The sequence below is a fragment of the Oryx dammah genome, unplaced genomic scaffold (assembly GCF_014754425.2).
Source record: "Oryx dammah isolate SB20612 unplaced genomic scaffold, SCBI_Odam_1.1 HiC_scaffold_28, whole genome shotgun sequence".
Taxonomy (NCBI): Eukaryota; Metazoa; Chordata; class Mammalia; order Artiodactyla; family Bovidae; genus Oryx; species Oryx dammah.
The window spans coordinates 71969763-71995085 of NW_024070212.1; the positions used below are offsets into that span (position 1 = coordinate 71969763).

A 25323-nucleotide genomic window follows, 5' to 3' on the forward strand; every position below is an offset into this window, starting at 1 on the left:
CTAAGGTGCTTTACCTCAGCACCTATAGTTTCTAGCAGGTAGTAGACATTTAACAATTATTTCATGAAAAATAAATAGAACAATAAGTATACAACATTGTACCTGACTCTGAAGCAAACTGACAAATGAGTAAAATAGAGACCCAACTGTTAAAGTGCCTAAAATGGGGATAAAGTAAGGATTACAGATTAATCAAATGTACAGATAACCATACTACAAGGCAGATTTTTCTTTCTTATTTTTAGCAAATATTTTTTGGACTCCTGATATCTCTGTCTCCATGTCAAGCTCAAAACCAAGAGAAGAGAATATTGTCAACAGTAGTAACATAACTGCAATTGAAGGCCACACAATGCAACTAGAAAGTAGCCCCCCCTCTCTGAAAGTAGCCCCCACTCTCTGCAACTGGAGAAGGGTCATATGGAGCAATGAAGACTCAGTGCAGCCATAAATAAATAAATATAGATAAATCTTTTTTAAAAAAGGCTTCATGGAAGGACCTTGAAAGAGGAAGACAATTTTGGGGGGAGGCTACACCAACTGCCAGGTAGAAGTTCCCTAACCAGGGATCAAATCTGTATCCCCTATAGTTAATGCATGGAGACTTAACCCCTGGACCACCAGGGAAGTCTGAGGAAGACAATTTTGACACATGAAACTGTGAGGACAGTGTGGAGCATTCTAGACAATGGTAGTGTAAAGGGAGGCACAGAAGTAAAAGAATTTAAGACCTATTCACCGAAGAGTCAATGGTTCAATTTAATCTGAAAAGAAAATGCATGTGGCAAGAAACAGGAGAAAATCTTGAAAAGGAAGTTTGTGGCTATATTTTTTAAAAAAATTATATAGTAGACAGGTCCATTCTCCATAGAACATTCCCTAATAAACTTCAACTGAACTTCAAACAAGAAGTTAAAGAATAGAGAATTTGGGTAACTGATAAGTTCTACGTATTTAAAAGACTTGTCTTGGTACAAACAAAGGAAGAGTATTAAGTGATCACTATCCATTCTTAATATCCCTTCTATTGTTTATACAAGTTCCTTGAGAGAAGGTGAGAATATTGTCTTGTTCACTGCATTGCAAGATAGCACCTAAACACCTTCCACAGGGAGGTGCTCAGTAAGAATTTGTTGAATGAGTATGAGAATGAATAGTACAGTGTTTTGATGAGTCTCTGCCACAAAACTTACATTTGTTTGGAATGATATTTTAAGTCCCTCATCTAGTGACTTGCAATAGGGCAATATCACCCATAAAAGGTGTTTTAAAAATTATGAAAGTGTTTCTGGTAATAATAATGAATAGGAGACACCAATGATATTTAATATATGAAGGCCAAAAATGCATAAGAATATTTTACATAGCATTGTTCATGCAGGTACAGCACTTGGGCTTCCTTGATGGCTTAGATGGTAAAGAATCTGCCTGCAATGCAAAAGACCCAGGTTTGAGCCCTAGGTCAAGAAGATACCTGGAGAAGGGAATGACAACCCATTCCAGTATTCTTGCCTGGAAAATTCCATGGACAGAGGAGCCTGGAGGATTATAGTCCATGGAATTGCAAAGAGTCAGACACACAAGAGCTACTAACCCTTATAATCATCTGAGTTTTATACCTAATCCCATCTTACATGTAAATACAAGTAAGTTGTATACAGTTTTATGGGAGCTTGGAAATGGATACTTCAGTTGAGCATCTGAAAAGAGCTTAGCCCTTGCTGAAACCTTGATTACAGCCTTAAGAGACACCTTAAGCAGAGTATCCAACTATGGCATGCCCCGATGACTGACCCACAAAACAAAAGTGTTAGTCACTCAGTCATGTCCAACCCTTTGCAACCCCATGGACTGTAGCTTACCATGCTCCCCTGTCCATGGAATTACCTGGCAAGAACACTGGAGTGGGTTGCCATTTCCTTCTCCAGGGGAACTTTCTGATCCAGGAACTGAAATCAGGTCTCTTGCATTACAGGCAGATTCTTTACTGTCTGAGCCACCAGAGAAGCCCACAAAAGTTAACTGATATTATATAAGTTGTTTGAAGCCACTGAGTTTGTGGTAATTTGTTATGCAACAATAGAAAACTAATACAGATAGAATAAAAAATTTGCCCTGATTTGTATAACTAGTAAGTGATGAATGTTTAAAAAAAAAAAAAATCAAACACAGCTGTGTCCAGTGCCAGTGCTTTTGTCAATTATCAGAAACTTTAAGATTGGGGGGAGAAGGGAGGTTAAGATATTTTGGGCCAAACAGTTTCAAGATATTAATTAAAGTGAGAAGAGGCAATACGCCAAGAGTGGGATGAACATACTGTTTGGATGCCCAGGAAAGTGGTCTAGACTGCAGATACAGATTTGAGAGTCATCATATTATAAATAGTATGTAGCCAAGAGCATGAATGAAAATACCCAGTGAGTGGTAAAGTTGTGAAGAGTGAGAATGAATATTTAAGGGATGAACAAGCATGAACTCAGAGAAGAAAGAGGAAAACTCAGAGTTGAGCAGGAAACTAGAAAAATAATACCTTAGAAGCTGAAGATACATTTTCTAAAAAAAAAAAAAAAAAAGTCAGTACCACACGCCAGTGAGGCAGCAGATACAAGAAGGTTGAAAAAGACTTGTGAGATTTAACTATGAGGAAGCACATGGGTCAACAAATTGGTCTTGGAAATCTTCACACATCTTTGATCATCATACTGAACAGGACAAGGTTTATTTATTTATTTTTAATTAACTTATCTTTCATGTTTTTCTGAAAGCTATATCTAAAAAGCTTTTATTTTTAAAAATAAATTTATTTATTTTTTAAAATAAATTTATTTATTTTAATTGGAGGTTAATTACTTTACAATATTGTACTGGTTTTGCCATACATCAGCATGAATCTGCCACAGGTGTACATAGAATGCCACAAGGAACACTACTGTGGCACTCTGTATAGATGAACATAGATCGGTTCATTTCAATTTAGCTCCACAACCATCACTGAACCTCCATAAGTCAAATAAACTACCTCAGCACAGTTGGGCAGATTCACTCAACTACACCTCATTCCACTCACATTTTTCCAGCTTAGTGAAAATAATATGGAGGCACTTTATCAAAACTTTTGTTGAATTTAAGACAAGATATATGTACATATTTCCCCTGATCAATATTTCTGCAGCCAGTCTCCCATGTGGATTCTAAGACTCTGCAGAAGTCTTCTCATATGAAATTCTAACTACTTTTTATACCTATGTACAGCTGCAATACAAGGAATTTAGCAAGATTACTTAACTGCAAAATTATGCCTATCTGAATAATTTCACTGTAGCCCCCAATTTTTTCCTTCCTTTTAAATATATGTTCTGGGTTCTCAAAATCTGAATAAAATTTTTCCTTAACAGCAATATAAATTTACAATTAACCATAAGCATGTTATGTCTGCTTATATATATATTTTCAACCCAATTAAGAAAATTGCTATTTTCCAGACATTTCTGGTATCAACCTGGAGCAATGCAAACAGGGTTGTTTTTTGTTGTTTTTTTTTAAGTTTTGCCTGAAAGCTGAAGTCCACTAACCTGAAAGTGATGGCCACTGATAAGGAGCAGGGCATGAGATAAAATAAAATATCCAGAATCATGACATGCTTCCAAGTAGCATTAATTGATCATTAAGTAGAATAAATCTCCAGTGGTTCTGGAGCATGACATGTCTGTGTAACATGATTATGAAATCTAAAAGTTTAAAGTATCCATACCTAAAAACTAATCTCTTATATAGAAAAATTAGTGATGACTATGACCACATTAAAAGTAGATCGTACATTCAGACTAGAAATGTTTTGTTTAGAAGGCAGTATGAGAATTATCATGAATATATGGTTTAATATGAAGGTAGTAAGAATGTGAATGTGGAAAATTACAAATTTGGCAAAGATTTAAAAATAATACCAAATCTACAACAACAGCAAAAATCTTAGCAAGCAACTACCAAATGTATCCCGAGTCAAAATTCTATTTTCAATGTTCTGTTTCATTTGTTAATATGCTTTGAACACCTAGAACACCACCCGGCACACAATAAGTGTGAAAAAATGGTGCTGGCAGAAGTGGGAGTTTTGGAGAGTAGCACACACTGCTGGGAAGAACAATTCCAAAATGATCAATTCAGGAAGGCATCGAAATCAACTTTCCTCCTCTGTGCCAGAGAAGGCCACCTCCAGGAAGACACAGTATGTGTGGGTGGACGTGACACATCTAAAACAATTAACCTTGGAATTGGCATATGATTATGTCTCAATATATTGGTTGTCATTTTTATTGTGTGTGTGTTTTTTTTTTTTTTTTTTGGTGGAATTGTCTTAAATATAGGTCATTTTTTGACAGAGGCTGCTCTCCTCTCCAAGCAAAAGACCTACAAAAAGCTTCATACAGACCCCAGCCACAAAAGTGGCCCAAGTTCAAGCTGCTATAATATCATACTTTAGAGAGAATGGCTTAAACAATATGAATCTTAAAGGAAATCAACCCTGAATATTCATTGGAAGGACTGATACTGAAGCTCCCAATACTTTGGCCACCTGATGCAATAAGCCAACTCATTGGAAAAGACCCTGATGATGAGAAAGATTGAGGGCAGGAGGAAAAGGAAAAGGATGAGATGGTTGGATGGCATCATCAACACAATGGACATGAGTCTGAGCAAACTCCGGGAAATAGTGAAGGACAGGGAAGCCTGTTGTGCTATAGTCCATGGAATCACAAAGAGTCAAACAATTAGCAACTGAACAACAGCAACAATTTGGTTTAGAATGACTGATTGCATTGTTTTAGTGTTGGAAAAAATTATTTCAGCTTTACATATTAAAGACTTTTCTAGATTATCAATAAAATCATTCATGTTATATATGTTTTTAGGATTACTGTAAAATTTGGATATACTCTATTCAGTTTCTTTTCTATGTGGGCTGTAGATTTCAAAGCATTTCCACTTTTCTTTGAATCAACAGTATTATTTCCCAGTTTGCTATCCATATAAAGTATTGTGATTGCTGTGCTATCTTCATGTAAGCAAATATTTATTCTTAAACTTCTTTCACATTATGTTCCCGTAGTTCACTTCTTCATTAAGTAGGTTATAAAAAGAACCTGTGTGCGTGCTCAGTCACGTCAGTCGTGTCCAACTCTCTGCGACCACATGGACCATGGCCCATCACGCTCCTCTGGCCATGGGATTCTCCAAGCAAGAATACTGAAGTGGGTTGCCATTTCCTTCTCCAGTGATAAAGTATGGAGTGAAATGAGTGGAGTGAAGTTGCTCAGTCGGGTTCGACTCTTTGCGACCCCATGAACTGTAGCCTACCAATTTCCCACTTGTTTTACTGAAACATTCCAAATGTTTTCAGAAGACAATTAATGGCACACTCAAGCTTCATCAATTATTTCAATAAACTTTTTGCATATTATAACTCTTGGGAAAAAAATACAATTTGCATGTGTTTAAAATACTCTATGAGGTGAATCTGGAAAAAAACATAGCTGTTGCAAAATACTAAGTAGTCAAAAAAATTCATTTACTGTCACAGTAGCTTTTTCTCTGACAAGACTAAGGAAATGAGCTGGCATGGCACATATTCTGCTTATTTATTAAAGTTTTTAAAGAGTGTTTGCAGCCTTTTGTCCTCACCTTTCATAACAGCTTACTAGTCAGAAAATTTATTGCTAATATTTTTCAGCAGCAGTTTTTCACATTCTAGAACTTGTTTCATTTTTTAAAATTCAAAGTCACTATATCAAGATGGCTTCCAATGGACAAAAAAATATTAAAAACTATTCATCGGGTCTTTGTGGTTGTTGTTAATTACTAATCAATGTTTCATATTCAGTTTAGATTATTTAAAAAGAATATTTGGTGTCTTTTCCCCTTCATTTTGTTTATCTTCTCATTTTGTACACATTTTCCCATTATTAAAGTTAATTGTCCTTAAATTGTTTCAGATATGTCACATTTACTTTTCTCATTTTGACATTTCCCAACTACTCATGTAAAAATGGTCAAGTTTAACAGTTTAGAGAGTGTCTTTATTGTAAAAGCTGAAGGGTAAATGTCCTTCACTTAAAAATTTAATAATCCTAATTAATTTTGTTAAGCTCTTCAAAATAATACTGAATGTTCTTTCTTATCTTTTATTCAAGACATTATTGTAGTGGCATTTGTAATTGATTTACTTTTTGGTAATCCAAGTAAATATAGATTTCCTGTGCTCTGTGGAGTCTTCATGACTTTCAAGGATTCTCATTATATACATCTGGTCTGGAAACTCATCTGTTGTAAGCAATGACTGTCTTGTTAAAAACAGCTTAAACAAAACAAGAGATATAAGCTTTTAGTCTTGGTATAGACAAGCCAGGATCTATAGCAGTTTAATCATTTACTTTTCATAACATCTCCTAGAGTTTTTTCTTTTTTTTCTGATTTTATGTTCTACTTGCTTCTCTGTGAAGTTATTAATTTTAAGCAAATAATTTTTATTAAACAATGTTGAGTGGAATTATTTCTTCATAAAGAAGACTACAATGTTTAAAGATCATAATAATTACTGAACACAGTGACTTCATCAGTATACAAAGCTGTTCCTGACCTTTGTGATCCTAAAACTCAGTTCTGTCTTGTTCCCTATCCTCAGATTTACGCCTGTCTCCTAAATCACCCACTTCCTTTCTAAGGTAACCTGTGTAAGTAGCCACCCAAAGTATGTAAGTATTGTGTAAGTATCCCACCAAATGGGAAAAAGTATCACCATTTTCCCACAGAATCTATAAAGGAGGAACCAAGAAGGAGGCTTTGGCCTACACAACTCACAAAACACTACAGGGCATGGGCCAAAACTCCAAGAAATACGATTTTCTTTGTAATCCTACTACTAAAGGCAGAAGGAATGACTTTTGTAACCAAACTACGCACAATCCAAGGAAAAATATTCATTCGCGATGACAGTATAGTCTGAATTCTTGAAGAAGCCTACCTACCTTCCCTTGAATTATGCAAATTGCATCATTATGTAGAGTAGAGCATATTCCTCTTAATGGCTTTCTCTTTTAGTTAAAAAAAAAAAAAAGCTTTGTGATCACAGTTCTAACAAGGACCTTATGAAATCTTTAGCTATAGGTCTCTTACTCTCCAGAGGAGGGGGAAGTTCCACTTTATTTAATCCTGACAATAGCTAATTGAGTGCTTCCCTGGTAGCTCTGATGGTAAAGAATCTGCCTGCAATGTAGGAGATCCAGCTTCTATCTCTGGGTTGGAAAGACCCCCTGGAGAAGGGAATGGCTACCCATTCCAGTATTCTTGCCTGGAGAATTGCATGGAGTGAGGAGCCTGGAGGGCTACAGTTGATGGGGTCGCAAAGAGTTGGACATGATTGAGTGACTAACACACATACACAGCTAATCAAAGTAGATATAACTTTTAACCTTACCTTTTGTCTCGCTGTATCTCACTGTTCACACAGTTTGTTGAACCCGTGGTAGGCAAGGCGTGAGCAGGGAAGCTGGAAGAAAACTCCAAGGAGTGGTAGGAACTGCAGACACATTTATACTCTCCTAACTGGCACAGGAGCCACAGCAGCAGACACGCTGTATTCTCTCCTCTCGTGGCTGACCCAATAGACACAGACATAGCCATAAGGCAGCCATAACGCAGCATCAAAGGTTTTTCAGCTGGAGCTTATATATGTTTATAGAACAAAAGGGACCTGTGGCCAAGCAGGTACATTGTGACCACATGTGCAGTGCTATCTTAGCAGCAGCAGCAACTAATCTTAGCTGTCACATAACCATATATTTACAAAACATGGGGCGAGAATGAGAGGCCGTGGGCAAGAGCCTGATCACTGCCATCTTGGCTAATTTGCTCTTTCCCTACACCTTTCATTTGAGAGAACTAAAACTTCAAAAAGAAATATAAGCTTCACATGGCCAGTTTTTAAGTGACAGAGCAAGGAATCAAGTTCAGAACTATCTAATGATAAACTTCACACTCTTATCTGTGTTGTATGGGAGACACCTTGTACTAGCTTAGGAAGTCAACTGTTAAATATTTAAACTTTTTTGAGTTGATTGTTAAAGCCATTAGTGAAAATCAAACTATGCAGGGGTTAATAGTCAGCTGCCTGTCACTCTGGCTAAGCCATGAGAAGAACACCATGGGAAAAGAATAAAAGTAAGATACAGCAACTAAGTATAATCTAAACAAAAAGTACATCAGGCTGATTAGTTGGGATCGTCATGCCTTGCTGAGCTAAGGAGGAACATAGCAGAACATAGTGGAACACAAGGTCACGCAAGTTCAGAACGCTGCTTGAGCATGCTCTCATGTTCTTTCCATGGTCATGTGAGGACTGCTGCCCCTGGCTGTGGGATGTCCTTGGTACTGTTGCTGCTGCTGCTAAGTCACTTCAGTCGTGTCCGACTCTGTGTAACCCCATGGACAGCAGCCTACCAGAAGTTCCAGAAAAACATCTATTTCTGCTTTATTGACTATGCCAAAGCCTTTGACTGTGTGGATCACAATAAACTGTGGAAAATTCTGAAAGAGATGGGAATACCAGACCACCTGACCTGCCTCTTGAGAAATCTGTATGCAGGTCAGGAAGCAACAGTTAGAACTGGACGTGGAACAACAGACTGGTTCCAAATAGGAAAAGGAGTACGTCAAGGCTGTATATTGTCACCCTGCTTATTTAACTTCTATGCAGAGTACAACATGAGAAATGCTGGGCTGGAAGAAGCACAAGCTGGAATCAAGATTGCTGGGAGAAATATCAATAACCTCAAATATGCAGAGGACACCACCCTTATGGCAGCAAGTGAAGAGGAACTAAAGAGCCTGTTGATGAAAGTGAAAGAGGAGAGTGAAAAGTTGGCTTAAAGCTCAACATTCAGAAAATGAAGATCATGGCATCTGGTTCCATCACTTCATGGGAAATAGATGAGGAAACAGTGGAAGCAGTGTCAGACTTTATTTTGGGGGGCTCCAAAATCACTGCAGATGGTGATTACAGCCACAAAACTAAAAGATACTTACTCCTTGGAAGAAAAGTTATGACCAACCTAGATAGCATGTTCAAAAGCAGAGACATTACTTTGCCAACAAAGGTCCATCTAGTCAAGACTATGGTTTTTCCAGTGGTCATGTATGGATGTGAGAGTTGGACTTTGAAGAAAGCTGAGCACCAAAGAATTGATGCTTTTGAATTGAGGTTTTGGAGGAGACTCTTGAGAGTCTCTTGAACTGCAAGGAGATCCAACCAGTCCATTCTAAAGGAGATCAGTCCTGGATGTTCATTGGAAGGACTGATGCTGAAGCTGAAATTCCAATACTTTGGCCACCTCATGCAAAGAGTTGACTCATTGGAAAAGACTATGATGCTGGGAGGGATTGGGGGCAGGAGGAGAAGGGGACGACCGAGGATGAGATGGCTGGATGGCATCACTGACTCAATGGACATGAGTTTGAGTGAACTCTAGGAGTTGGTGATGGACAGGGAGGCCTGGCGTGCTGCAATTCATGGGATGGCAAAGAGTCGGACATGACTGAGCGACTGAACTGAACTGAACTGAACTGCCATGTAATCTGGCACCCCTGTGGTCTAAAGAGTTAACATAATCTTAGATGTTTCACATACTGTGGACTTGGAGAAGGCAATGGAGACCCACTCCAGTACTCTTGCCTGGAAAATCCCATGGACGGAGGAGCCTGGTAGGCTGCAGTCCATGGGGTCGCTAAGAGTTGGACACGAGTGAGCGACTTCACTTTCACTTTTCACTTTCATGCATTGGAGAAGAAAATGGCAACCCACTCCAGTGTTCTTGCCTGGAGAATCCCAGGGACGGCAGAGCCTGGTGGGCTGCCGTCTATGGGGTTGTACAGAGTCGGACACGACTGAAGCGACTTAGCAGCAGCAGGGTAGGTAAATAAATGTTCTACTTTCTATAGTAATAGAAAAGAACAAAATCCATTCTCCTCAAACTGACAGATGCCCATGACAGTAAATGTATTACTTACATGACAAGTATCAGTGAAGTGATATATTGCTGTCCCTCTTAAATGACCTTTCTGAGCAAAGGAGTAATTTAATATCTAGAAAATGAAATGAAAAATACAAAATATAAAACTTCTTGTTTAGACTACAGACAGTAAAAGAAACATACTGAAAGAGCTTAAATCAACTCTCTGTGTGCAGAAAATTCAGATATTAAGGAAGAAATAACTCGTGGAATTTTTGCCCAAAGAGCCTCTGATCCCCTAACACACACCTCCATTGATTACCCACCTTATTTCAAACCTAGTCACAAAAGTCAGAAGAGCCAAAATCTTTATCCTCAATTCCCACTTGAACTTAACAATTTATTTTGCATAAAGTCATGTGCTGACATATGCCCTGTGAAATCAAAATGAATTATTCTTCTCTATTAATACTACACAGTACTGTTGTTCAAAGATATTTATGAAATTGTTATATATTTTCAGAACTTGATATATATGAAGCACTGCAACAGCCAAGTGTTTAGTAATATGTTCTAAATTTTCCTCTAAGCCATGTTTCTAGCAAACCATAGGTAAATATGAAAAGCAGAAGATAACATGAAATTAAAAAATTGCTTCATTAAGAATAATTCTGTGCCACAGTTCCTTACTCTCCAATAAAGAGCAGCTACAAAGTACAGAATAACAATTCTGAAAATTAAAGTTTAGCAAAGGCTGTTTTTTTAATTGAACTTATTGGATGACAGGTTCAATTCTGAAAATTTCATAGAACCAAAAATCAGGAATATTGTCAGGAAAAGTCATTTAGTTTACCTTATTAGGCAGGAATACATCTATACCAGTATTTTCCAGAGTTCCACAAAATGACAACAGATGTTACATGAGAAAAAAGATTAGTCAAATAAGCTTGAAAAAGACTGGATTTCTTTTCTTTTTTTTAATAATCCCTCCTTTCTAGGTTCTGGGAGCCACTCTGTCCCCTTGACCCGTCAGGCCCTACAAAGTTAAAGCCCTACTGTAACTAGCCATAGGGTTTAGTACTATGTTTATCGGTGCTCCTAAATCTGTCCAAACCTTCATAATTAAACCCTTCTTAAATTATCCAATTAAGTGTCTCAACTATTTCCTTCCAGGTTCCTGACTGATAGACACATCTCAACCATTTCCTCAGCAGGTGTATAGAACAACACCACTTTTTGAGTAAAAAATATGGTAGGCCACGAAACTTGAGACCATTCACATTGTCTATGTCATTTAAAGTCTAAACAAAATCAAGGATTCAGCCTTGCTGGAAGACAAGCAAGCACCCTGATGACAGCTGTCAATGGGTGATCTTCATCAATGGGGACAGAAAGAAATCCTAATAGCTGTTCAATCTAAGCAATGCATGCCACTCATTGGAATGGAGACTAGATGACGTGCAGAAGTAACACAAGTCTCTGGCATCTCCCAAGAAATAGTCACAGAGATGTCTGACATGGACAGAGCTTGGTGATCTCTTGAGGCTAACGTCACGCCAGTCCACATAGCTCCTCTTTTCTTCCCTTTCCCATTGCATGGAGTCCTACCCAATCTAGGGAAAAGAAAATAATATATCTGCCCAAATGTTTTTTTGTTTTCCACTATAGATTTTTGAACTTAAAATGAAGAATTGCTTCTTGGAGTCTTATTTTCATTATTCCAGGACTGATTGGGAAGTCTCCCAAAATATAGGAGAAGAACTGTAATAAAACATGAAGTGGAAGGAAACCTATCAATATATCCCCCAATGCATTTTCTTGCCATATAAAGTTTGAAAGGTTCTAGTTCAAAATGATGGAGCCTATACATATGTTTACTTCTCCTCTTCTCCCCAAAGTCCTCTTGAAATAACACTATAAATCTATTAATGGAATAAATTTATAAAGGCACTGAGTGTTTAATGACAAGTAAAGATTTTAACAGATACCTGCAAAACCAAAGGCAGTAAAACTAAATCAACAAAGAAATAATAATTGAGGAGGCCAGAACTTAGATTATGCATAGGAGAAAACTGGAATAGAAATAGAAACTCTTTTCATAACAAATCAAAAGCTCTTCCTGAATTTATAGGTAGAGAAACCAAGAGTAAGAGAAGAAAAGCTACCAGAAAGAATAGCAAACTGGCTATTGCAGGAATATGCTTCAGGCAGGCCTGAAGCCTAAAACCTGCCAGTGGAGGTAGGCAAGCCTAGAAATTTACCTTTAATCTCTCCAGTCCTGCAATAGCACTGAGGGATGCTTTGGGAGTGCTAACAATTACAGCATTTTCAAATGTTGGGCAGACAGGCACATAACACAAATCTCTAGAGAAAGCAGTCATAAGGGACCAACTATGTATAAAACAAGCATAAGGTTGTCAAGATGAGTGTCCTGAAGAGTCATCACCCAGATGAAGCATAGTATTAGTAGGCAGCCAATTTCATGGGCATTTGAGAGTGAGAGGGTCTTACTCATCCAGCTGAAGTGCTGCTGTGTATAGCCAATTTGTGTGCAGTAGCTTTGCCCTTCACATGCTTAAGGAAACTTGTATAGTCTGTCCTATATTTAAACAGTATTCTGCCAATCACATAACCATCCTATTCTGACTAATTGCAGATTGGTTGGTGTCAAGAGAAGGATTCACACACACATACACACACATGCATACCACCCTTCAAAACAACCAAACAAGACAGATCAGATTCTGAGGCCATATAGTATAGTGGTTATAAGTATAGTCTCTAGTCCCCAACTGTCTTTAGTTTTCTTCAAGATGAGGATGATACTTGAACTCTCAATACATTTAAGCTTCCTCTGAGATTGCAATGAGTTGATACACACAAAATTTCATGTACCTATCACATAGAAAACATTATCTATGTGATTTATGATAAAAAATCATTTTATTACAGCTACTTGAAGGTTTATAGATTTTTCTATAAAAGGCCAGAGAGTAAATATTTTAGGTTTTGTAGGCCAAATATGATCCTGGTTGCATAGTATTGTGTTTGTGTGTGTGTGTGTGTGTGTGTGTGTGTGTGTGTGTATTTACAAGTCTAAAAATGTAAAAATCAGGCTTAACTCACAGGCCATACAAAAGCAGCCTGCAGGCAAAATTTCGCCCACGGTCTACAATTTGCCAACTCCTGTTTTAAAACATCATCTCACTTTCTATTGTAAGGATAAACATCCACCCCTTTTCTATTAAGAAGTGGCAATCTCACACTGAGACTCTAAATCACCTATTAAGAACATGTATGAAAAGATAAAAGAAAATTATTCCCCAAGATTTGTAGACTTAGAGAAAACAAGTACATTGTCAGTATCCTTCTTATCTCACTTGGGCCTGTCCAAGAGAATCATCTCTTCTAAACAAAATTATGCCCATGAGAATAAATTGCTTATCCTCTTTAGATGAATTATTTTGACAACATTACAATTCAGTACTCTTCAGAGACATGTATCATCCTGGAAATGAACTTACAGATGTCAATTTCTCAGACATATCTATCTAAACATTTTCCTATTTAGACTGAACAGGAGGGGTTATCAAATGGATAATAGTTAGCAGAGGTAAAATATATTACACAATGCAGTTAAAAATGAGTTATAGTTAATAAAACATCAGGAATTCTAGCATCAGGAATATAGAAAAGGAAGGAGTAGGGGGAACCGTTATATGCTGAAAACTGGTACAAAAGAACGTAGCAAGTTGCCACAGAAGACTGAAAATAAGGCCAGCAGTCTTTTGTGGATGTGACATATGAATGAACCTGGACATATGAATGCAGGACCCCACAAGGCCCTGAAATGGCAGCATCTCTCCTAAACAAGTTCTGATGCTAATTGGACATGCAAAACAAGAGATTATAATTTTACAAGGTCAACCTAAAAGCATTTAATTTCTTGGGAATCTCTTTGGTGGTGAAGCATTTAAAATAAACCACAAAATCTTAAGAACAAATTTCTGATTGTGGCCAAAAACAGAAAGCTCAATGCCTGGTCAACTTCGTCAAGATTTGGCAAAACTATACTCTACATTTGTGTATCTTTTTGAGCTAAATTTACTAAGTCACAAGAATAAGGTAATTGGAGCTTTATATTGGGAGAATCATTCAATTAATACAAATTAACAATTTGGGAGTATAGGCATACTATGCATTGATATATGATATATACATAAATATATAAATATTAATATATTCCTTTCATATATTCATATTCTGTATATAAAAGAACAGATATTTGAATTGAAATTTCTTGTTGCTAAAAAATGATGACCTCTCTGTTTTTATCTTATGTGAAAATGAAAACTATTAGAAATGGGCCAAACATTTCTGGAATTATTAGTAAAGGAATTATAGAATATTTAAATAAAATTTTAAACATAATATTAAATATGCTGTAATGCAATGTGCTCTTGTCTATTTCAGTTGAGTCCTGTGGAACCAGGGAGTGTTACTTGCATAAATTGTTCCCCTTGAAACTTTGGGTTTGAAAACATTCTGATGATTCTTGGCATTTACTGAGATGTACTATCTGACATTCTCTAACTGAAATCTTAGACTGATACAATAACATTGTGAAGGTGTGAAGGTGAAGTAGCTCAGTCGTGTCCGACTCTTTGTGACCCCGTGGACTGTAGCCTACCAGGCTCCTCTGTCCATGGGATTCTCCAGGCAAGAATACTGGAGTGGGTTGCCATTTCCTTCTCCAGGGGATCTTCCCCACCCAGGGATCGAACCCAGGTCTCCCGCATTGGAGGCAGACGCTTTAACCTCCAAGCCACCGGGGAAGCCACAATAACATTGAGCTACTAATTATTTGTATATATCATTTGTAACTCAAAAACAAAACTATCTGACACAAAAGATGTGTACTGACTGAAGTTTCCATAGAAATAAAAAGTTAAAGGTTACTTTTAGGCAAAATCTCAAAGACATCCTTTATTGCTGGTGTCTTCTTTTTACAATTCTACTTAAAATGTTAGATGTCATCTGCCTTTGTTGTTCAGTTGCTCAGTTGTGTCTGACTTTGTCACCCCATGGACTGTAGCACACCAGGCTCTTCTGTCCTCCACTGTTGCCTGGAGTTTGCTCAAATTCATGTCCATTGAGTCAGTGATGCTGTCTAACCCTCTCGTCCTCTGCCCCCTCTTTATCCTTTTACCTTCAATCTTTCCCAGCATTGGGATCTGCCTATACCTTCTTTATAATTTTTCAGGAAAAAAAGGTAGAATATTTTTACTTCTCAGAGAGTCTGTCCTCTAAAATGCTAATAGGGGAATAGTTTAGGGTAGTACATTCTAAGGTACTTGAGGAAGGGAATAAAAATAGAATAAGAAAGGACTTATAAAAATAAGACAAAATGTTGCTTGGTATGACAATATGCTACATTAAAACTGCTAGAAAAGAAGAAATTAGATTTTAAAAATCTCATATTAGGGCTAATATAGAAACTTTGTTTAAAAATATCATAAAATTATCTTTAAAAAGAAAAAAATATATTTTCTGCTCTGTACCTCAGGTGGCTTCATTGACATGCTGTATCTCCAACCCTTATACAAAATACTAAAATTTCTATGTTGAGCCCCTGACTTGGTCTTTATTGTTATTTCTGAACAAAAACATCTAGGGTCTTGTGGAGAGTGTGGCATATTAAAAGTAGACATGGTGATAGAGAGAGTCAATAGTCTCAGGATGAGACTGAAACATCCCACTGCAGTTAGAAAACAGGAACTCTTACTTTTGTTTTTGTGCCTTCCTGTACCATGTACATGATTGTCACTGTGTCTGCACACATGCACGTGTATAGATATAAATAAATAAATAAAACATAGTGAAAGTGTTAATTGCTCAGTTGTATCTGACTGTTTGTGACCCCATGGACTGTAGCCAGGCTCCTCTGTCCACAGGATTTTCAGGTAAGAATACTGGAGTAGATAGCTATTCCCTTCTCCAGGGCATCTCCCGACCCAGGGATCAAAGCTGGGTATCCTGCATTGCAGGCAGATTCTTTACTGTCTGAGCTAATGTAGATACTATTATACAAGTTAAATCCACATTATAAAATAATAGGGTGAAAGCACTGCTACCTTTATATACCATGCCTTCTCACACAATGGCAGTATGAAATTTATTTAAAGAAAAACACCATGAAAAATGTTATCAATGGCCAACATATGGATTGAAAATTTCTCCTTCCCCAAATGACTATTATCCAGTCATCTAATGGTCTTTGGCTTATTCCTGATGATCAAAGAAAGCTACATGGGCATCATCAGTATGCCCTCCTTCTCTATTCTTTTTAGGTCCATAAGTTTCCTGCTACTCTGGTACACATGGATAGTTCTGCAGTTTCTGGTATATCCTCAACTATCATATTGCCTCCTTTAAAAGTTCACACACAGAATACTCATAATTTTGCCCACTAGGAAATTGAAAGAATCTTGGAGTTGTCATTTCTACTGGTAGGCTGGTAGAGCAATTCACTGTTTTTTGTTTAATTCGTGATTTGTAGCATTTGCTTCTTGCTATGCTGTAAATATCAATAACCTTAGATATGCAGGTGACACCACCCTTATGGCAGAAAGTGAAGAAGAACTAAAGAGCCTCTTGTTGAAAGTGAAAAGGGAGAGTGAAAAAGTTGGCTTAAAGCTCAACATTCAGAAAATTAAGATCATGGTATCTGGTCCCATCACTTCATGGCAAATAGATGGGGAAACCGTGGCTAACTTTATTTTGCTGCTGCTGCTGCTGCTAAGTCACTGCAGTTGTGTCCGACTCTGTGCGACCCCATAGACGGCAGCCCACCAGGCTCTGCCATCCCTGGGATTCTCCAGGCAAGGACACTGGAGTGGGTTGCCATTTCCTTCTCTAATGCATGAAAGTGAAAAGTGAAAGTGAAGTCGCTCAGTCATGTCCGACTCTTAGCGATCCCATGGACTGCAGCCTACCAGGCTCCTCTGTCCATGGGATTTTCCAGGCAAGAGTACTGGAGTGGGGTGCCATTGCCTTCTCCAACTTTATTTTGGGGGGCTCCAAAATCACTGCAGATGGTGATTGCAGCCATGAAATTAAAAGACGCTTACTCCTTGGAAGGAAAGTTATGACCAACCTAGACAGCATATTAAAAAGCAGAGACATTACTTTGTCAACAAAGGTCTGTCTAGTCAAGGCTGTGGTTTTTCCAGTAGTTATGTATGGATGTGAGAGTTGGACTATAAAGAAAGCTGAGCACCAAAGAATTGATGCTTTTGAACTGTGGTGTTGGAGAAGACTCTTGAGAGTCTGTTGGACTGCAAGGAGATCCAACCAGTCCATCCTAAAGGAGATCAGTCCTGGGTGTTCATTGGAAGCACTGATGCTAAAGCTGAAACTCCAATACTTTGGCTACCTGATGTGAAGATTTGACTCATTGGAAAAAAACCCTGATGCTGGGAAAGATTGAGAGCAGAAGGAGAAGGGGATGACAAAGGATGAGATGGTTGGATGGCATCACCGACTCGATGGACATGGGTTTAGGTGGACTCCGGGAGTTGGTGATAGACAGGGAGGCCTGGCATGCTGTGGTTCATGGGGTCACAAAGAGTCAGACACGACTGAGCGACTGAACTGGACTGACGATGTAAATACTTCCATCATGGCTGATTTCAAGCTACCAACAGTTTAACAACTGTCTCACAAAATTCCTAAGTAACTGACAAGTGTATTTCATAAATGTGAAGAATCAGGAACACACCACTGGCACTGCTTTCTTTAATGTTCCTTATCTCAGCCTTTTTCAGTGGCTCTTTACATGAAAAAAAAGTTACATCTGGCTGTCTTGGAGAATATTGCTTTTGTTTAGTTGCTAAGTTGTGTCTGACTCTGTGTGACACCATGGACTACAGCATGTCAGGCTTCCCTGTCCTTTACCACCTCCTGCAGTTTGCTCAAATTTATGGGAAAGACTATTCCCCATAAGCTCACAGATCCTACTTTCTTTGCCCTAAATTTTTTCCTCAGTGCTCATACCCAGCATTGGCAGTGGAGGCTGAAATTGTCAACCTAGTATTTCCTACTTGTTTATAAAATTTTTACATATTATATATGTGAGTATTGATTTTTAAAAAGAAAATGAAAGTAAAGGGAAAAGAAGGAAAACGATAACAGAGGAAAGGAAGTATTGTTCTCCCCTGTCTTTTTCAAGCTTATTACTTGCCTTGTGTCACGGTCATTCTTGCACATGTACTATCACTTTCTGAAGTTAATTTGTGTGTCTCCAAAGCCTAGCCCACAGTGAAACCTTCAATAAATATTGTTGAAAAATGGAATGAATGATAATTCACAAACAAAAATGATTACATAAAAAAAATGATTACATAGAGAAATCTTGTCTCAATACCATAGCACAAAATAAGTAGTCAACATTGATTTCCAAATTTCACTTTGCCATCAATTCTCCACCCAAGCTGGTATTGACAGCCCAACATCAAGATCCTCTTACAGTAGACCTATTGCCTCTGCATTTTCTTCCTAAAATGGGAAACACATACTGTACCTGCATTACTCTATTTAAGGTAAAACGTGCTTCACTGAGATAATCACTCTTTGCTGAAAATAGATCAACTCTGTTGTTTGGTGCTCAGTGTTACTTTTTTTCTTCCAGATAAAGAGGGATGCCCCCACAGACAAGTGCAGCACAATGTGACTATCAGAACGGATTAGATTTGGGTTTTATTTCTTAGTCTTAATCATCAAGGTACCATTAAGAGCTGTCTGCTCCTGACGAGATCAGTTAGTGCAGTAGATAGTTAATGCTGAGCTCTTTGAAATACCTTGTACATTTCACTCAGAATTTTTAAAAATTTTAAATAAAAATGAACCATCCCCTCACAATAGGTAGAAAATACTAGCGTAGCTTTTGTTGTTGTTATTGTCGTTTATTTGTTTCGCGTAGCAAGAATGAATCTTAATCAGATAAATTAGTAAAACCACATTCCATTATTGTTTGTAAATCATCTAATTTCTATTCTGAGAACCAAGTCACATTGAGTTTGTGAGAAATTCAACTTCAGGTAATTCCAGACTTTCTCCCATCCCCAGGTTTGTATTGAAGTTCTAATGTCTTACTCCATGTCTGGGCATTAGAACACTGATCACAAAGTATCTGTTCACATTTGTTAACAGCTACATTTTGCTGCAGCCACACGATCCCATCAAGTCCACCAGTGTGTCTTTGCCATGCCAAGTGTAGAGCAGGGGCTCTTTAACAAAGCTAGAACCCTAAGCTTGGCATCTAACCCACCTGATTTATCACCTGGAGATTTCCCCTGAAGCCCTGCTACAGCCTTGGGTACTTCCAGGGTGGACCTAAGCATCCCCTCTGTTCAAGAACCAGCAGACTTGTTTCATCCCTGAGACCTGGAGAAAGCTCTTTTTCCTTTGGCAAACCTTCTGTCTCTCTTGGTTTCACATAGAGATACCAATTTCCACTCTCTTCAAGTTTTATTATCCTCAGTGGGCAAACAGAAGCCAGGAAACTCTGCCAAAGACTTTTCATGTGGCAAGGATGCATGAAATGTGTTGTCTGCTTGAATGGAGGACAGAAAAGACAAAAATTCAAGGAGAAAAAAATGAACATCTCAACTTTCAATTAATATCTCAAAAAAAAAAAAGAATCCATGTTAGCAAAATATCTACTAAACATCCTCCTTCTGCTTAGGAATATCTATATTTAGGGATTACAGTGTTTCAGCAGAGGTGACCTAGCTTTTCTACCCTCCACTCTTCTCCCTCAAAACCCCAGCATAGGTACGTTTCTGTCCTTTCTATCTTATTCTTTGCCCAATGGAAGAAACATTCTGCTACAAAGTAGGAAAATGCCTAAACAGTATAATGTAAGGGATGGGAGGAAGGTATATCCCTACTCAATGATACTTGTTTCTGTTACTGATGACTTCAGCACTACCACTACATCTCTGTTAACTCAAACAGGGGCTCTGTATAAACCTAGAGGAGTGGGACGGGGCGGGAGGTTCAAGAGGGAGGACACGTATGTACACCTATGGCTGATTCTGGTTGATGTTTGACAGAGAAACAAAACTCTTGGTTTTCTCAAAATTCTCAGAAAAGGAATGATCCTTAAATTAAAAAATAATAAATTTTTAAAAATGCTTTGAATTAAGGCATAGCTACGGGGTACTTGAGGCTTTCCTGGTGCCTCAGTGATGAAGAATCCACCTGCCAATGCAGGATACATGAGAGATGTGGGTTTGATCACTGGGTCAGGAAGATCCCCTGGAGGAGGAGATGGCAAACCACTCCAGTATTCTTGTCTGGGAAATCCCACAGACAGAAGAGCCTGGTGGGCTACAGTCCATGAGATTGCAAAAGAATGGACACAACTTAATGACTAAACAGCAGCTACACCAGGGTACTTAAAAATAACCCAAGGATTCAACTATTCATTCAACGAATATTTACTGATGATTTATATATGTCAGACACTCTGCTGGCACAAGAGGTACTACAATAAATAAGCAAGCATGGTTTCCTTTGCAAGGAGTCTACAGTCTACTCATGGAGAGAGACATGGTAAAACACTTCTAAAATGATTATGTGATTACAATCATAAGGGCTATGAAAGGAAAATGGAGAAAGCTGTGAGAGTATACAATAGGAGACTTTTGAATTAGAGACTTTCTGATGAAACAGCTTTTAGACCAGAGCTTAAAAAGTAAATGAGAAGAGGAGGGTTTTAAAGCTTGCACACAACAAGTCTGGAGGCTTGAAATAAATAGAATGTCATTTAGAATTTAAAAAAAAAAAAAAAAACCCTCTGGTAGTTGAATCCTAAGGGTGAGAGAGCATACCTCAAAGTGAGAACAGAGGTTGAACAAGGGCTAGGAGTAGTCAAGAGTTGGACACAACTGAGCAACTGAACTGAACTGAACTGAACTGAACTGAGAAGTAGTCAGGGCTGTGTAAACCATAAGAAAGATCTTGCTATTTATCCAAAAAGGAACTGAAGTGTGTTTTAAGCAGAGCAATGAATGATCAGGTTTCTGTTTAAGAATTCTAGCTGCTGTTCAGAAAATGAATTGGAGAGAGGCGAAGACTGAATATGTAAAACATTATGCCATTATCTGCTATTAGCATCCTAGTCTCTCAAATTCTTTCTAAGTAGCTGTTGATACACAAGTGTGACAATTATGGCCCTCAGACTGAGAGTCCTCACAATTCCACATCCTCACTGAACTGCTCCTCTCTATGTATATCTCTCGTCGTCTTCTCACACCCCTTTTCTTATAATAAAGTCTCTTCTTGGCATGACAGGTCCATTGCCAGGATCCCTGTCTTAATCAAGGAGGTTCACAAACCCTTGCCATTAAGCCTCATCTCACTCTTACCACTGGTGCTCTATGACCCTAGACTGGAGTCCTGCCCCTGAACTCAAGTCTAGGGGATGATGCTTTGTTATCTGCCAAGAGGTTCAGCTGATAATGCCTCTTCATGTAACTATGCTTCATGTTTTGAGACACTCTACTAACACCTCCTAGTTCAATGTAATATCGTTTCTCGTCTCAGTTATCCAAACTGTCTACTGACGCATCTTCCTTTATCAAGTCTTACTTCCCTCCAATGCTTTGACTCACACTGACACAAACATCTCTAAACCAAAAATTTTGCCGTGTCAACCCGCTTCAATGGTTTCACATTTCTTATAGACAAAATGCAAACTCCTCACATGTCATACGGGGCTCTTTATAACTGGACTCCACTTACTTTTTCAGTCTTGTATCACACTCTCCTTTGCACTCGATGTTTCAGTCATCCTTAACTTATTTAAGAATTTAAGTAGTGTTTGTTGCTCAGTCGTGTTTGACTCTTTGCAACCCCATGGACTGTAGCCTGCCAGACTCTTCTGTCCATGGAATTCTCCAGGCAAGAATACTGGAGTGGATTGCCATTTCCACTTCCAGAGGCTCTTCCCGATCCAGGGTTCAAACCCAGGTCTGCATTGCACACAGATTCTTTACAGTCTGAGCCACCAAGAGTTTAAGTAGAGGCTGGACCTCCTGGGGTACTCACCTCACTGGAGCATGTTGGAAATACTGGCTTGCTAACTTGGGTCTTTAACTCTTTGTTTGTGTTGGTGTTGCTCCTATAAAGAGTGAGCTCCCACAAAGGTACAGTTACAAAGGTAAATAAAAATATTCTCCTCAGTCCCCAGACACACTAAGTTAATAAGTATTTCTGCAAAACATATTTCTGCAAAATAACTAGAAGTTGGCAGTAAGTTGCATTTCCAAAACCAAATAATATGTGGCATAGTGCTGTTTATCAGGGATGAGTAGCTTATTTTATTATCTCAATTTTGCATTTTTAACACACCTCCCAAGAAGCTCTGTGATTCAAAACACACACAAACTGAAGAAAGAGATGAAAATGGGGAACATTTCACTGAATAATTCCACTATATCGACTCTGCTTTGACCCTACTGAAGTGAATTACTAAGTGAATGTGTTTTGCATATAATTTTTTGTAATAGAAAAATCAATTTCTCCCTGGCCCCAAGAAATAAATATTGAGTGAATAGTTTTTAAATATCCATTTTAAGGGGTGACAAAATGCTAGCCCGCCTAACAACGCCTGATTCTCAGCACACTCTTGCAAGCCCCCTGTGCTTTTTCATAGCTATTTTCTCTCCCTGAAACAAACTTCATTGCCTCATGCTATTGCCTATTCAGCTTAACTAATATTCCCTTTAAGGGCACCTGCATGACCCCCAGACTAAGGCAGATCCCCCTGAATACTCATCTATCTTCTCATACTTTACTTAGGATTTCACTGTGTCCCCATTCTCCCAGACCTTAAGTGGGACGTTCTATCTTCATTTTGTTGACTTATATATCCCAAGGGCCTTCCTGGTGGCTCAAGTGGTAAAAAAACAAAAACCCACCTGCAATACAGGAGTTACAGGAGAGTCAGGTTTGACTTGGGTTTGATCCCTGAGTAGGGAAGATCCCCTGGAGGAAGGCATGGCAATCCACTGCAGTATTTTTTCTGGAGAATTACAAGGACAGAGGAGCCTGGTGGGCTATAGTTCATGAAGTCATAAAGAGCTGGACATGACTGATGTGACTGAGCATTCATGCATGCATATTCCAAGGACTTAGACCAGTGCCTAGAACACAGAAGTTCCTCAGTAATTATTGGATGAATAAATAAATACATGAATAAAAGATTACTCCATGTTAGACCTCCTGATTCTTTGACTGAACTGCCCCTGTCATTTATCTGTATAACTTACAGTTACCATCTTCTGCTTAAAGCTGTGTCTATGAACTGAATGAATGAAAATTTAGAATTAACTGTACCTGCACCCAGGCACATGGACATTTTCAACCATGAACACAGAAAAAGTAAACGAGAAGACACTACACAGAATGAATTATCTCTTGCATAATCTTATTTATGGCTAAACCTGCTCACATTTCTCCCCAGGTTTCATAGGGAACCCCCAACTCCAGGTGTCGGGAAAACAGGTGAAGTCCCAACCCTGTAACTTCCAAAGAACTATAGCTAATGTGGCTCCAATGAGTTCAAAGCTACAGAGAATGGCAAGTCAAAACAGCTGCCTAGGAAATTATTGATGAACTAAGAAATAAGCAGTTTTCTTCTAGCTGATGCAATCACTCCAAGGTTGCAGTAAGTGCTTACTATATTCCAGGGCATTGTGCTATCTTTTGCAAACATTATTTGATTTAAAAAAATATAAAAACCTTACAAGGTAGGTTGCACTCATGTTATACCCATTATATATATGAGAAAACTGAGGCCCAGGGAAGTTAAATTGTTCAAGATCACCTAGTTAGGGAATGGCTGGGCTTCCCAAGTGGCACTAGTGGTTAAAAAAAAAAAAAAACTTCTGCCAATGCAGGAGACAAGAGATGTGAGGTCGATCCCTGGGTCAGAAATATCTCCCAGAGGAGGGCATGTATTCTTGCCTGGAGAATCCCATGGACAGAAGAGCCTGGTGGGCTACAGTCCATGGGGTCGCAAAGAGTCGGATACAACTGAAGCAACTTAGCATGCACACAGAGCCAAAATTCCAAATAGATCTGACTCCAGTATTCAGACACCCTTAACAGAGCTTAGTCCTTCTATCTCCCACCCTCCAATTAACTTCAAGAGAAAATGCAAACTAGTTTCAAGAACCAAAACAAGTTAATGAAAAAGAAAATTAATCTTTCTGTTTATAATGTCATAATTCTTCCTTTTGGGTTCTTTTCAACCAGCTGTTGCATGCACTACTTTTGTGGTAAATAACATTTCTTTAAACAGAAAAGATTTCTCACTCTGTTTACATCTAAAATTAATTAAGAATGATTAGGAAGCATACAGGAAAAAAAAATCTAACCAAATGATTCTGAATGCACTCTATAAAGTACATGAAACAGAACCATTGAAAGATCGTGCCATTATTTCAAAAAGAAATACATTAAAATTGCTTGTTATTATTAATAATAGGCTTTTTAATAAATTTGTAATACCATTAAGTGTAAACAACCCATGAATTGTGGAATAGTCTATGGAGAGAGAGGTTAGTGTTTGATTAAAGGGAAAAATAAATTTAGAAAATGCTAAAAATAATACTGACTATCAAAAAGAAGTGTTACACTGGGGAGTGGGAGGGGGAGATAGTAACCCTGAAGATATTGAAGTAGGGCCACCCTTTCTCCTTGAGACCTTGGAGAAGGATGTTTGGGCCTGCATGTATGTTTAGAGGGGACTAAGCAGAAAACACATTCTATGTTGCCACAAACAGAGCCATTGGAAACAAAGCCAGTGAAGGTGACAATGATAAAGCTAAACATATGCCAGGGTCTGTACTAGGCTCTTTACATGGATCTTCACAGATTTTCAACAGAGAGACTTCAAAATCAATGAAAGACACAGTTTTGGGAGATCAAAGATGTTTTCATATGAATTAAAGATTAAAAAAAACAATTGTTAAAAATCATTTAGACCTTGGCAAGCAATAAATAAGAAAATTTGTTTGAACTTACTACATTTCTAATGTTTCATTAGAAGTCATGACAAGTTTTTTCAAAAATATGCTCTGATATCAGAGGGCCATATAATCTATGAAGGAGTTAAATCTAACAAGTGAAGTTAAAATACAGTAATAGTTCAGAAAAATAAAATTTATATGAGGTCAAAGGAGGCAGGCAGCATTGGATCTGTGCCTTAAGAGAAGTACAGGAATTAGATGAATGGGGGCAAAAGAGAGAG

The 25323-nt window shown here is 38.1% G+C and overlaps 1 long non-coding RNA gene across 1 annotated transcript in view; it reads right to left on the reverse strand.

Annotated features, from left to right (window-relative positions):
- Nucleotides 1-10063: 10063 nt before the first annotated feature.
- Nucleotides 10064-25323, reverse strand: part of LOC120857001 — a 146114-nt gene continuing 130854 nt past the window's right edge. The window contains exon 3 of the long non-coding RNA XR_005719546.1: nt 10064-10134. This is a non-coding gene — a long non-coding RNA (uncharacterized LOC120857001). The remainder of the gene's footprint in view (nt 10135-25323) is intronic.